At 35.1% G+C, this 10761-nt stretch overlaps 1 pseudogene; it reads left to right on the top strand.

Moving 5' to 3' along the window:
• The first annotated feature begins 3911 nt into the window (after positions 1 to 3911).
• On the top strand, positions 3912 to 4319 carry LOC147793102 (14 kDa proline-rich protein DC2.15 pseudogene; annotated as a pseudogene).
• The last annotated feature ends 6442 nt before the right edge of the window (positions 4320 to 10761 follow it).

The following is a 10761-nucleotide window of genomic DNA, read 5'->3' as shown; positions in this document are numbered from 1 at the left end:
AGCAAAGCCATGAGAGCTTATGCTCAAAGTGGACAATATCATACCATTGTGGAGAGTCGTGTTCGTCTAACATGGTATCAGAGCCATGCCCTAAACTTAGTCGTGCCAATAAATTGGTAAATCCTCAAATCCTCAAATATCGAACAAAGAACTCCTAAAGAAAAGGAGTCAAGCCCCTCCTCGAAGGCAGTCAAAAATGACTAAGACTCCAAAGGAGTCGAGCCTCGATTAAGGGGAGGCGCACTTTGTTCGAGGGGAGGTGTTGGATGATGGAAGTCCCACATCGACTAATTTAGGGAATGATCATGGGTTTATAAGTGAGGAATGCTAACTCCATTGGTATGAGGCCTTTTGGGAAGCCCAAAGCAAAGCCATGAGAGCTTATGCTCAAAGTGGACAATATCATACCATTGTGGAGAGTCGTGTTCGTCTAACATATCATACCTTCATTCTCATAGCCTATATAGTGACCCTACATGGTTCTCTTGCCTTTATCTAAAAAAAAATAGCACTTGGTTTGATAATTTAAAAAAATACTCAGTAAATAATCACACTGTTGCAGTCGGAAAATGTAAATACATGCAACGATCTCTACTTTTCAGTCTGGATAGAGTTGAATGTGTAATATTTCTTTACACATGCACACATAGATCCACCTAGCAAACTCGTATACGTATCCTCTAAGTGTACTTGTTGGGCTAGCTTAAACTCACGTTGGCAGAAGCTATGGAGGGAAAGGAGCGTGCATAATACCACGACGTACATGATATCGTAGTTTATGTAGTGTAATATATGGAGGTTCATGCATCATACAACATTAATATCACAACATAGTACCATAACATAACATAATCATATTATAGTACATCTTGTATCATTGCATAAACATAACATAACACAAAACGCATCAAACAATCATGAAAAATTCGTCATTCGTACATCATACAAGTCATTCAACCAAGCAAACATTAAAGCCATTTCGTAGGCGAAGTTATTAATGTATGGAAAATTAGAGTATCTTTGTTTAAGACCTACCTTGATCGGCACAAATGTGAGGATTGTTAAGCTATTCTTAGATATATTTATATTTTAAGTCTCTCCTTTCTATGGTAGAGTTGAAGCCTCAAGAAAAAACCCCAATAAATAGTTCATACTCGCAATTGTGCTCCATACATTAAACCTATGATAATTAACCATACTATCAAGTTTGAATAGTTCATGACACTATGGGGTTCCGCTAACTTCCAGACGTCGTTACATATTAGCTTGATTAGAGGGTCCAGGCAAGCGCCCGGAGGATTCACGCTCGCCCGTGTGGGTCATGTGTAAAGAAGTACTACACATCCAATTTGTTCGAGATTGGAGGTCACTCCTAGATGAGTTAGAGCTCGATCCCAATGGCATGTTGCATGTGTTTGCATCAGCATGACCCCAACAGTAGGCCACTTACTGAGTATTCTTCGAAATACTCAAGCCGTGTGCCAAATATCATTTTTCAGGTAAAGAGAAGACGCCCATGTACGGAAGACGACGACATCGAAAATAGATACTGTGGCACGTGCATAAGGTAGTTGCATGTTTAAATTCTTAGTCATAGGAGTATAGGACGCTTTTATTTCATTATTTAGATTATTCCATTTGTAATTGTTTTGTTTTAATTTTAAATTCCAACGTTATATTTTGAAACACGTAAGACCGACAATGTGTTCTAGTAGTTTGAAGTGTCCTGAATGTGTTTTAAATTTTCCGTTATTTATGATGAGTATCTAAGAGTTATATTCTACATTTAAGAGATAAGCATGAGACTTGGTAGCGACTCTGAGTATGTAAAATTTAGGATCGTTACATAAAACATTAACTTGAGACTAAAGGAGAAGCTAAACCTTAATGGGAATTAGTGAATAAAAACGCAAAACCGAATCAAATAAGTTAACAAATCAAAATTTGGGCGCAAAACCGAATCAAATAAGTTAACAAATCAAAATTTGTTACCCATGCAGTATTAGAAAGCCATGACAAAGGGATGATCTTAGAGTCAAGGTCGAGGCCTAAGCCATCGAGGCTAGAAATAAGTCACTTAGGTTGAGGCCACCTTGGTCGACTTGAGAAAATCTTAATGAATAGCTTTACTGAGTAAGCCTAGGTCGAGGCAAACACCTTCATCCAAGTCTACGATGAATCTCTCAGCCTTCTTTGTCTTAATGTAGACCAATTTCGAGGCTAGGCTAAGCTCATTCGCCTCATGAATTCTTGGTGAATTCCTATTGTTTTATACATGTGGCCATGCTCAAGTAATACTTTTCTCATAATGTCGTGTGATTACACCACCATTAGGACTGAGAAACACATTTGTGCATCATCCTAGAACATGAACGATGCATAAGATACTTTATGGTCATCTAAACTCTTCAATAGATGAAATATCATCTCCATTATGAATCTATTCCTCCTTTCACTGACGTCATTCTGTTGAGGAGTGTATAGTGCTGTCAATTGATGTTCAATTCCAGCCTCTTCACAAAACCTGTTAAAAGTTTCTGAAGTGTACTCCTTGCCATTATCTGATCTTATAGTCTGGATCAAGCATGCACTTTCATTCTCAACTCTGGCTTTGAATTTCAAAATACGCCCGCTACTTCTGGCTTTTGCTTCAGCAAGAAGATCCAACACATTCTTGTTAGTTCATAAATAAAAACAATGTAATAAAGATTACCATTTAATGTGGTTGTTCGTTGACGACCACAAAGATCAGTATGAACCAGCTGCAGTTTTTTCGAGGCTCTCCATGAACGTTTAGGAAAGGGTTGCCTATGTTGCTCCCCAAAATTACAAGCACGGCAAAGAGGAATGTAATCATTAATGTCAGCGAGTCTTTTTACCAACTTCTTTGACTCCATCTAAAGCAAACCTCAATGATGAAAGTGCCCAAGTCTTTTGTGCCAAATCTCAGTGGCACTAGTTCTTGGTATAAAGGTCATCTGCTCTCTCTCCATCGGATTTAGAGCAAAGCTTTTTCCTTTCATTTTGACATTGAACAAGTCTTTGCCACTACATCTCTAATCAATCACTGCTTATTTGCAAACAACACTTTATAGCCTATATTGAAGTTTAACGGTCCAATTTATGTTTTAAAATTCACTTTTGGGATCCTAAATTATTATTATTATTATTATTATTATTTTTTTTTAGAGATCTTTTATCTTATAACCATTTTGGTCTTAAGTAAACTTTAAAAGATTTTCAAAGCATGCATGTAATACCAATCTTAGTCTTGTCATGTTTTAGAAGTTGTACTGTTATGTAATACTAACATCAATATATATCAAAACTCATTGTTAACATATATTTATCTGCTTTGATTCATTATATATCGCCGCCAATTTTACAATTTACTAGGGAGAGGTTTCCACACCCTTATAAAAAAAATGTTTCGTTACTCCTTCAAAATCACGTGGAATCTCATAGTATATTTAAAAAAAAAAAAAACTATATTATATTTGTAAAAATTATTTGTGCTAAAAATAATCTCTAGATTATCATCTATTACCCACTCGTCTGGAAGGATTCTATCAAATATTATTTTCCAACCATACAAACCACAATAATTCATTTTAAAAAGTATTTGATATCTTATTATCGAACATCACTTCGTCTAGTTTGTAGGCCATTTGACATTTTTATAATACTTTAAAAAAAGACAAACTAATTAAAAACCCATCTCTCAAATCAATTCCTCAAAACTTAATAAACTAACTCAAAGAGTTAGGTGTTTCATATCCAGCAATTTATAAGGAATTTTTGTTTTAAAATACAACAAATTCCTAAACCCCATTTATAAAAACCCTAACCCTTCTCATAATTCTTCACAAGCCATCCCACAAACCTACAAACCCTTCAATATCTCTCCACCAATGGCTTCCAAGCTCTCTTCACCGATTGCCCTCCTCCTCCTCAACCTCCTCTTCTTCACTATGGTCAGCTCCACCTATGTCCCTTGCCCACCGCCGCCACCCAAGCCCCACAAGCCCACCCCGTCAAGGCAGCAACCATCACTCCCCAAGTGCCCCAGGGACACCCTCAAGCTCGACGTCTGCGCCGACTTGCTGGACGATCTAGTGCACTTAGTGATCAGCTCACCACCAAAATCCCCATGCTGCACCCTAATCCAAGGCCTTGTTGACCTGGAAGCTGCTATGTGCCTTTGCACTGCGGTGAAGGCCAGAGCCTTGGGTCTCAAGATTGACCTCTCAGTTTCCCTCAGTTTGCTTTTGAACTACTGTGGAAAGAAGGTTCCGTCCGGCTTCCAATGCGCTGCTTGAAACCAAATCCTTTCATTTCCGTTTCTTATTTCTTCTTCAATTTTCCATGTCAATGTCATGTTTAAATAATTAGTTTGGTCGTACATCGTGTTATGATGGGTTTGGAAATCTTCTCAGAATTCCACCATCTTTTTATAGTTTCATTACAATGCAATGTAACATAATGGTACATAGTTTTTTTTTCAAATGAACAATGTTGTTCGTCTATTCTTGTGTCTTATTACAAATTTGACGATGCATATGTTTGAAACCTCAAATCTTGTTTCACCTGTGTTACTTGCATGAAATCATAATAAACCCTTAACTTCAAAATTTTCATGACGAAAAATTAAAGAGAGTAATATTAACACTCAAGTTTTAAATGACAATGTTGATGATGTTGGGTTTTATGTCTTAAAACTGATAGTTTGTAAACAAAAACATATTCTATTTTCAATAAAGTTATTATTGTTGTTTATTCAGTAAAGATTGTTATTGAATAAAGTGAACTTTACGATCATCAATCTAAATCCAATAAACAAAGAACACTCTAGCTATAGTATGATTACTTGAACTATATGTAGAGACATAAGAGTGGATCAAGTTCAAGTATATATAGTCAAAATGATCTATAGTATAAGGATAAGGCTGGATACCTTATTATGGGGACACTATGGATGCGGCCCACTTTTGTATATGATATAAACAATGTGATCACTAAATTGTACATGTGGAGACATTGGAGTGGGGGCGTCCTATGCAATGAGTATTGCATAAGATCGGACCATGAAGAAAACCACTCTCACTTTATAATGTCGTTTACTGTTGAGACTGATTTTCTTTTCATTCGATAACCTAGGTAACTCGGTTTTAATCCTGAGCTAACCATGAACTCCTGTTTATTCGGAATTATCCTTAGATTTGCATGGGTGAGAGTGGCTCTAGTTTGCCGACTCAATAGGCCTCCCATTTCAGGGGTAAGACTGGGTGAATGGCTGGGGACGTGGGGTGCAAGATGGAATTCACTCCTACCCACTTTTAGGGATAGAAGAGGGGTAGTTCCCTTAAGCACTGACTCCAGTTCTTGAACAAGGGGCCCCACCCTCTCATTAGCATGAGAGGGATTCGGTTTACTGGTTGGACCACAAACCAATTGTTCATTAGAGGATCAGTGAGACATAAGGAACAAGAAGTAACTTTAGGGGTAAAACGGTAAATTGACCCAGCTCTAGTTACGAACAACCTGTGAAGGATCGACTTACTAATCATGGTTATACCAAATGGACAGAAATATATCTACAGTGAGGGGAGTGCAACTACTAGGCTATAGTGGAGTGTCCTAGTAGTTAACGAATGTTGGTTAACAAGGTTAATGAGTTTAACCGGTTAATCTTGGATCGTTGGAGCCCGTGATCTATAGGTCCATTAGGTTCCTCTGCTAGCTCATATCGGACTAAACCATAGAATAGTGTGACGAGTGAGTTCGAAATGTTCAAATTCAAATTAGGGAATATGGGCTACATATATACGATATATTTAACCGCATTTTTGTTTTATTTACAAATTAAACAAAAAGAGAGAATCTGAGATATTTAAATAAGATTTAAATATCTTAATCAATTATGTGTCGGAATTGATTGGGATTGACATTTGGATTAATATTAAACATTAATTAAATAGTTTAATTAATCATTTAATGTTACTTTAATTTGAAATTCATTATTCAAATTAATTGTTGAATTAAAATGAAGAAAGTCAAAATGTGTTGAATTAAAATGAAGAAAGTCAAAATGTTGACTCCATTTAATGAAAAATTCTGGAATTTTGAGGTGTCAAAATTTGGTTTAACCAAACTTGCATGCTTGCCACATACTCCCAAACATTTGAGTGGAATTTTAAGTGTCAAAATTTGGTGATCTCAAATTTGCATGAACATGCAAACATGACTCTTTAAATAGAGTGATCATGGTGCATGGAAGATCTTCTTCTTGGTGAAAAACATTGAGAAAAACCTCTCAAAAACACTCTCTTCACATATACAAAATCCCTCCCAAGTTTAGTCACTCACCGGATTCCACAATCCCGTTCCAAAGCCGGAGGATAGTGGAGAAGACACTAGTGGTGGTTCGAAACCGGTTCGTGAGGAAAAAGGAGTTTGAACTACAAAAGGTAAGTATCTAAACTCATTAAGTTTTAATACTTATGAACATGCTAGTTATTTACTATAATTGATGTTCTAAAAGTGCCAAGATCCAAATTGCTTCCGCATGTGCTATATTAACACCATCAGATGAAAAATGTAGAGGCCTCAATTTAATGAAAATATGGATGTCAGTGTAACAGTCCAAGTACGCCGCTAGTAGATATTATCCATTTTGAATCGTTATGTATCGCCGTCAGCCTTTTAAAACATGTTTGTTAGGGAGAGGTTTTCACATTCCTATAAAGAATGCTTCGTTCTCCTCTCCAACTAACGTGGGATCTCATAATCCACCCCCTTGGGGGCCAGCGTCTTTGTTGGCACACCGCTCGGTGTCTGGCTCTGATGCCATTTGTAATAGCCTAAGCTCACCGTTAGCAAGGATTATCTACTTTGGCCCGTTACGTAACCGTTAGTCTCACGGTTTTAAAATGTGTCTGTGAGAGATGTTTCCACATTATTTTAAGAAATGTTTCGTTCTCTTTTTCAACGGACGTGAGATCTCATAGTCCATGGGAACTTTTGAAAAAATTATGAAAATATTTAAACCGTCGCATAAGAATTTACTATTTTAAACGAGGAATAGGGTTATTATTAATATTATGTGTTGATATTTTTATAAAATATAAGGTCAATTTTAACGATATGATTAAAAAGTAGATTTGGTTGACAATATTAGATATCGACATACTAATGAAAAAAAAAAATACAATGGTCCGTGTCAATACTCTCGGTCAATGAAAAGCAAATTGTAGAGATAATTGCTACATTTTTCGTTTTCTTTTCTTTATTTATTTATTTAATTATTTATAGATCCAACTTTAATTTTAATTTTGAAAAAGACGATGAATAATTAGTGGTTCACTCATCTAGGCAATTAATTTTTTTTTTCCCAATAATTATTTATAACAACCTTTTCATAATTTTTGAATTGTTAACCATTAAAATTCATATTAATTACATCATCATATGCCTCTTTTATCTCGAGTCAATAATAAGTATTTTAATATATTTAAAATTGTAAAATAGGTTTTTTTTTTAATTAATTTAATTTATTAGTATTTTTGTTTTATATATTTTTTTTTTTTCAAAATTATCTATGGATATTGACATTTCCATAAAGTCGAGACTTCGATATTTTTTTTTCAACATTAACATTTGAAACATTAATGTTAAGTAACTAATTTTGATATCTAACCTAAGGGCTATAACTTGAATAGAAAATGCAACTATCATACTTTCATTCTCATAGCCTATATAGTGACCCTACATGGTTGTCTTGCCTTCATCTAAAAAAAATAGCACTTGGTTTGATAATTTAAAAAAATACTCAGTAAATAATCACACTGTTGCGGTCGGAAAATGCAAATACATGCAACGATCTCTACTTTTCAGTCTGGATAGAGCTGAATGTGGAATATTTCTCTACACATCCACACAAAAGATTTTCAAAGCATGCATGTAATAACAATCTTAGTCTTGTCATGTTTTAGAAGTTGTACTGTTATGTCATACTGACATCAATATATATCAAAACTCATTGTTAACATATATTTATCCGCTTTGACTCATTATATATCGCTGCCAATTTTACAATTTACTAGGGAGAGGTTTCCACACCGTTATAAAAAAAAATATTTCGTTACTCCTTCAAACAGACGTGGAATCTCATAGTTATATTTAAAAAAAAACCATATTAAATTTCTAAAAATTATTTGTGCTAAAAATAATCTCTAGATTATCATTTATTACCCACTTCGTAAAAATTATTAGGCATGATGATTTAGAACAGAATATTTCAGAAACTGAGTGTATAAAGCAATAAAAAAGTTCTGTAAATCGAAACCCTAATTCGGAAACCCCAAACCGGGACGTTTGATACAGGTGCTAAAAAAATCGAATAACTATTCATATTTTTTGAAACTTTTGTTGGGAATGATTAGAAATGATGATTTAGAATAGAATGTCGAAGAAGCGAAGTGTTTAAAGCAGTAAAAAAAGTACTTAAAATCAAAACCCTAATTCGGAAACCCCAAACCGGGACGTTTGAAGCACGTGCTACAAAAATTGGGGAACTATCCATGTTTTTCGGATCTTTTGTGGGGAATGATTAGGCATGCTGATTTAGAATAGAATGTTGAAGAAACGGAGTGTATAAAAAAGTAAAAAAGTGCTTAAAATCGAAACCCTAATTCGGAAACCCAAAACCGGGACGTTTGAAACATGTGCTAAAGAAACCAAGTAACTTTCTATCTTTTTCAAATTTTTTGTGGGGAATGATTAGAAATGATGATTTAGAATAGAATGTCGAAGAAGCGGAGTGTATAAAGCAGTAAAAAAGTGCTTAAAATCGAATCCCTAATTTGAAAACCCCAAACCGGGACGTTTAAAACACGTGTAAAAAAAAACTGGGTAACTGTCCATGTTTTTCAAAATTTTGTGGGAAATGAATAGGTATGATGATTTAGAATAGAATGTCGAAGAAACGGAGTGTATAAAGCAGTAAATAAGTGCTTAAAATCGATACCCTATTTCGAAAACCCAAAACCAGGACGTTTGAAACACGTGCTAAAAAAATCGAGTAACTGTCCACGTTTTAAGAAACTTTTTTGAGGAATGATTAGGCATGATGATTTATAATAGAATGTCGATAAACAGTGTATAAAGAAGTAAAAAAGTGCTTAAAATCGAAACCCTAATTTGGAAACCCCAAACCGAGACGTTTGAAACACGAGCTAAAGAAACCGAGTAACAGTACATGTTTATAAATTTTTTTATGGGAAATGATTAGGCATGATGATTTAGAATAGACTGTCAAAGAAACGGAGTGTATAAAGCAGTAAAAAGTGCTTAAAATTGAACCCTAATTCGGAAACCCCAAACCGGGACGTTTGAAACACGTGCTAAAATAACCCAGTAACTGTCCATGTTTTTCGAAATTTTTATGGGGAATATTTAGGCTTGATGATTTAGAATAGAATGTCGAAGAAACGGAGTGTATAAAGCAGTGAAAAAGTGCTTCAAATCGAAAACCTAATTCGGAAACCCCAAACCGGGACGTTTGAAACACGTGCTAAACAAACCAAGTAACTTTCCATCTTTTAATAACCCTATTTGGGAATGATTAGGCATGATTATTAAGAATAGAATGTCGAAGAAGTGAAGTGTATAAAGAAGTACAAAAGTGCTTGAAATCGTAACCCAAATTCGAAAACCCCAAACCGGGACGTTTGAAACACGTGCTAAAAAACCGAGTAACTGTCCATGGTTTTCAAAAATTTAAAGGGGAATAATTAGGCATGATGATTTAGAATAGAATGTCGAAGAAATGGAGTGTATAAAGCAGTAAAAAAGTGCTTGAAATAGTAACCCTAATTCGGAAACCCCAAATAGGGACGTTTGAAACAAGTGCTACAAAAACCGAGTAACTGTCCATGTTTTAAAAACCTTTTTATGGGGAATGATTAGGTATGATGATTTAGAAGAGAATGTCAAAGAAACAGAGTGTATAAAGCAGTAAAATTTGCTTAAAATCGAAATACTAATTCGGAAACCTCAAACCGGGACGTTTGAAACACGTGCTAAAAAAACCGAGTAACTGTCCATGTTTTAAAAACCTTTTGTGGGGAATGATTAGGCATTTTGATTTCGAATAGAATGTTGAAGAAACGGAGTGTATAAAGCAGTGAAAAAGAGCTTCAAATCGAAAACCTAATTCGGAAACCCCAAACCGGGACGTTTGAAACACGTGCTAAAAACACATAGTAACTGTCCATGTTTTTCGAAACTTTTGTGCGGAATGATCAGGCATGATGATTTAGAATAGAATGTCGAAGAAACGGAGTGTATACAGCAGTAAAAAAGTGCTTAAAGTCAAAACACTAATTCGAAAACCCCAAACCGGGACGTTTGAAACACGTGCTAAAAAAACCAAGTAACTGTTCATGTTTTTCGAAACTTTTGTAGGGAATGATGAGACATGATGATTTAGAATAGAATGTCGAAGAAACGGATTGTATAAAGCAGTAAAAAAGTGCTTAAAATTGAAACTCTAATTCAGAAACCCCAAACCGGGACATTTGAAACACGTGCTACAAAAATCGGGGAACTATCCATGTTTTTCGAAACTTTTATGGGTAATTATTAGGTATACTAATTAGAATAGAATGTCAAAGAAACGGAGTGTATAAAGCAGTAAAAAAATGCTTAAAATCGAAATCGTAATTCTTAAACGCCAAACCGGGACGTTTGAAACAGGTGCTA

Source organism: Cucurbita pepo, chromosome 3, assembly GCF_057944985.1.
Source record: "Cucurbita pepo subsp. pepo isolate OVF chromosome 3, ASM5794498v1, whole genome shotgun sequence".
NCBI classification, from domain to species: Eukaryota; Viridiplantae; Streptophyta; class Magnoliopsida; order Cucurbitales; family Cucurbitaceae; genus Cucurbita; species Cucurbita pepo.
This window is presented reverse-complemented; position numbering and strand designations above follow the sequence as displayed.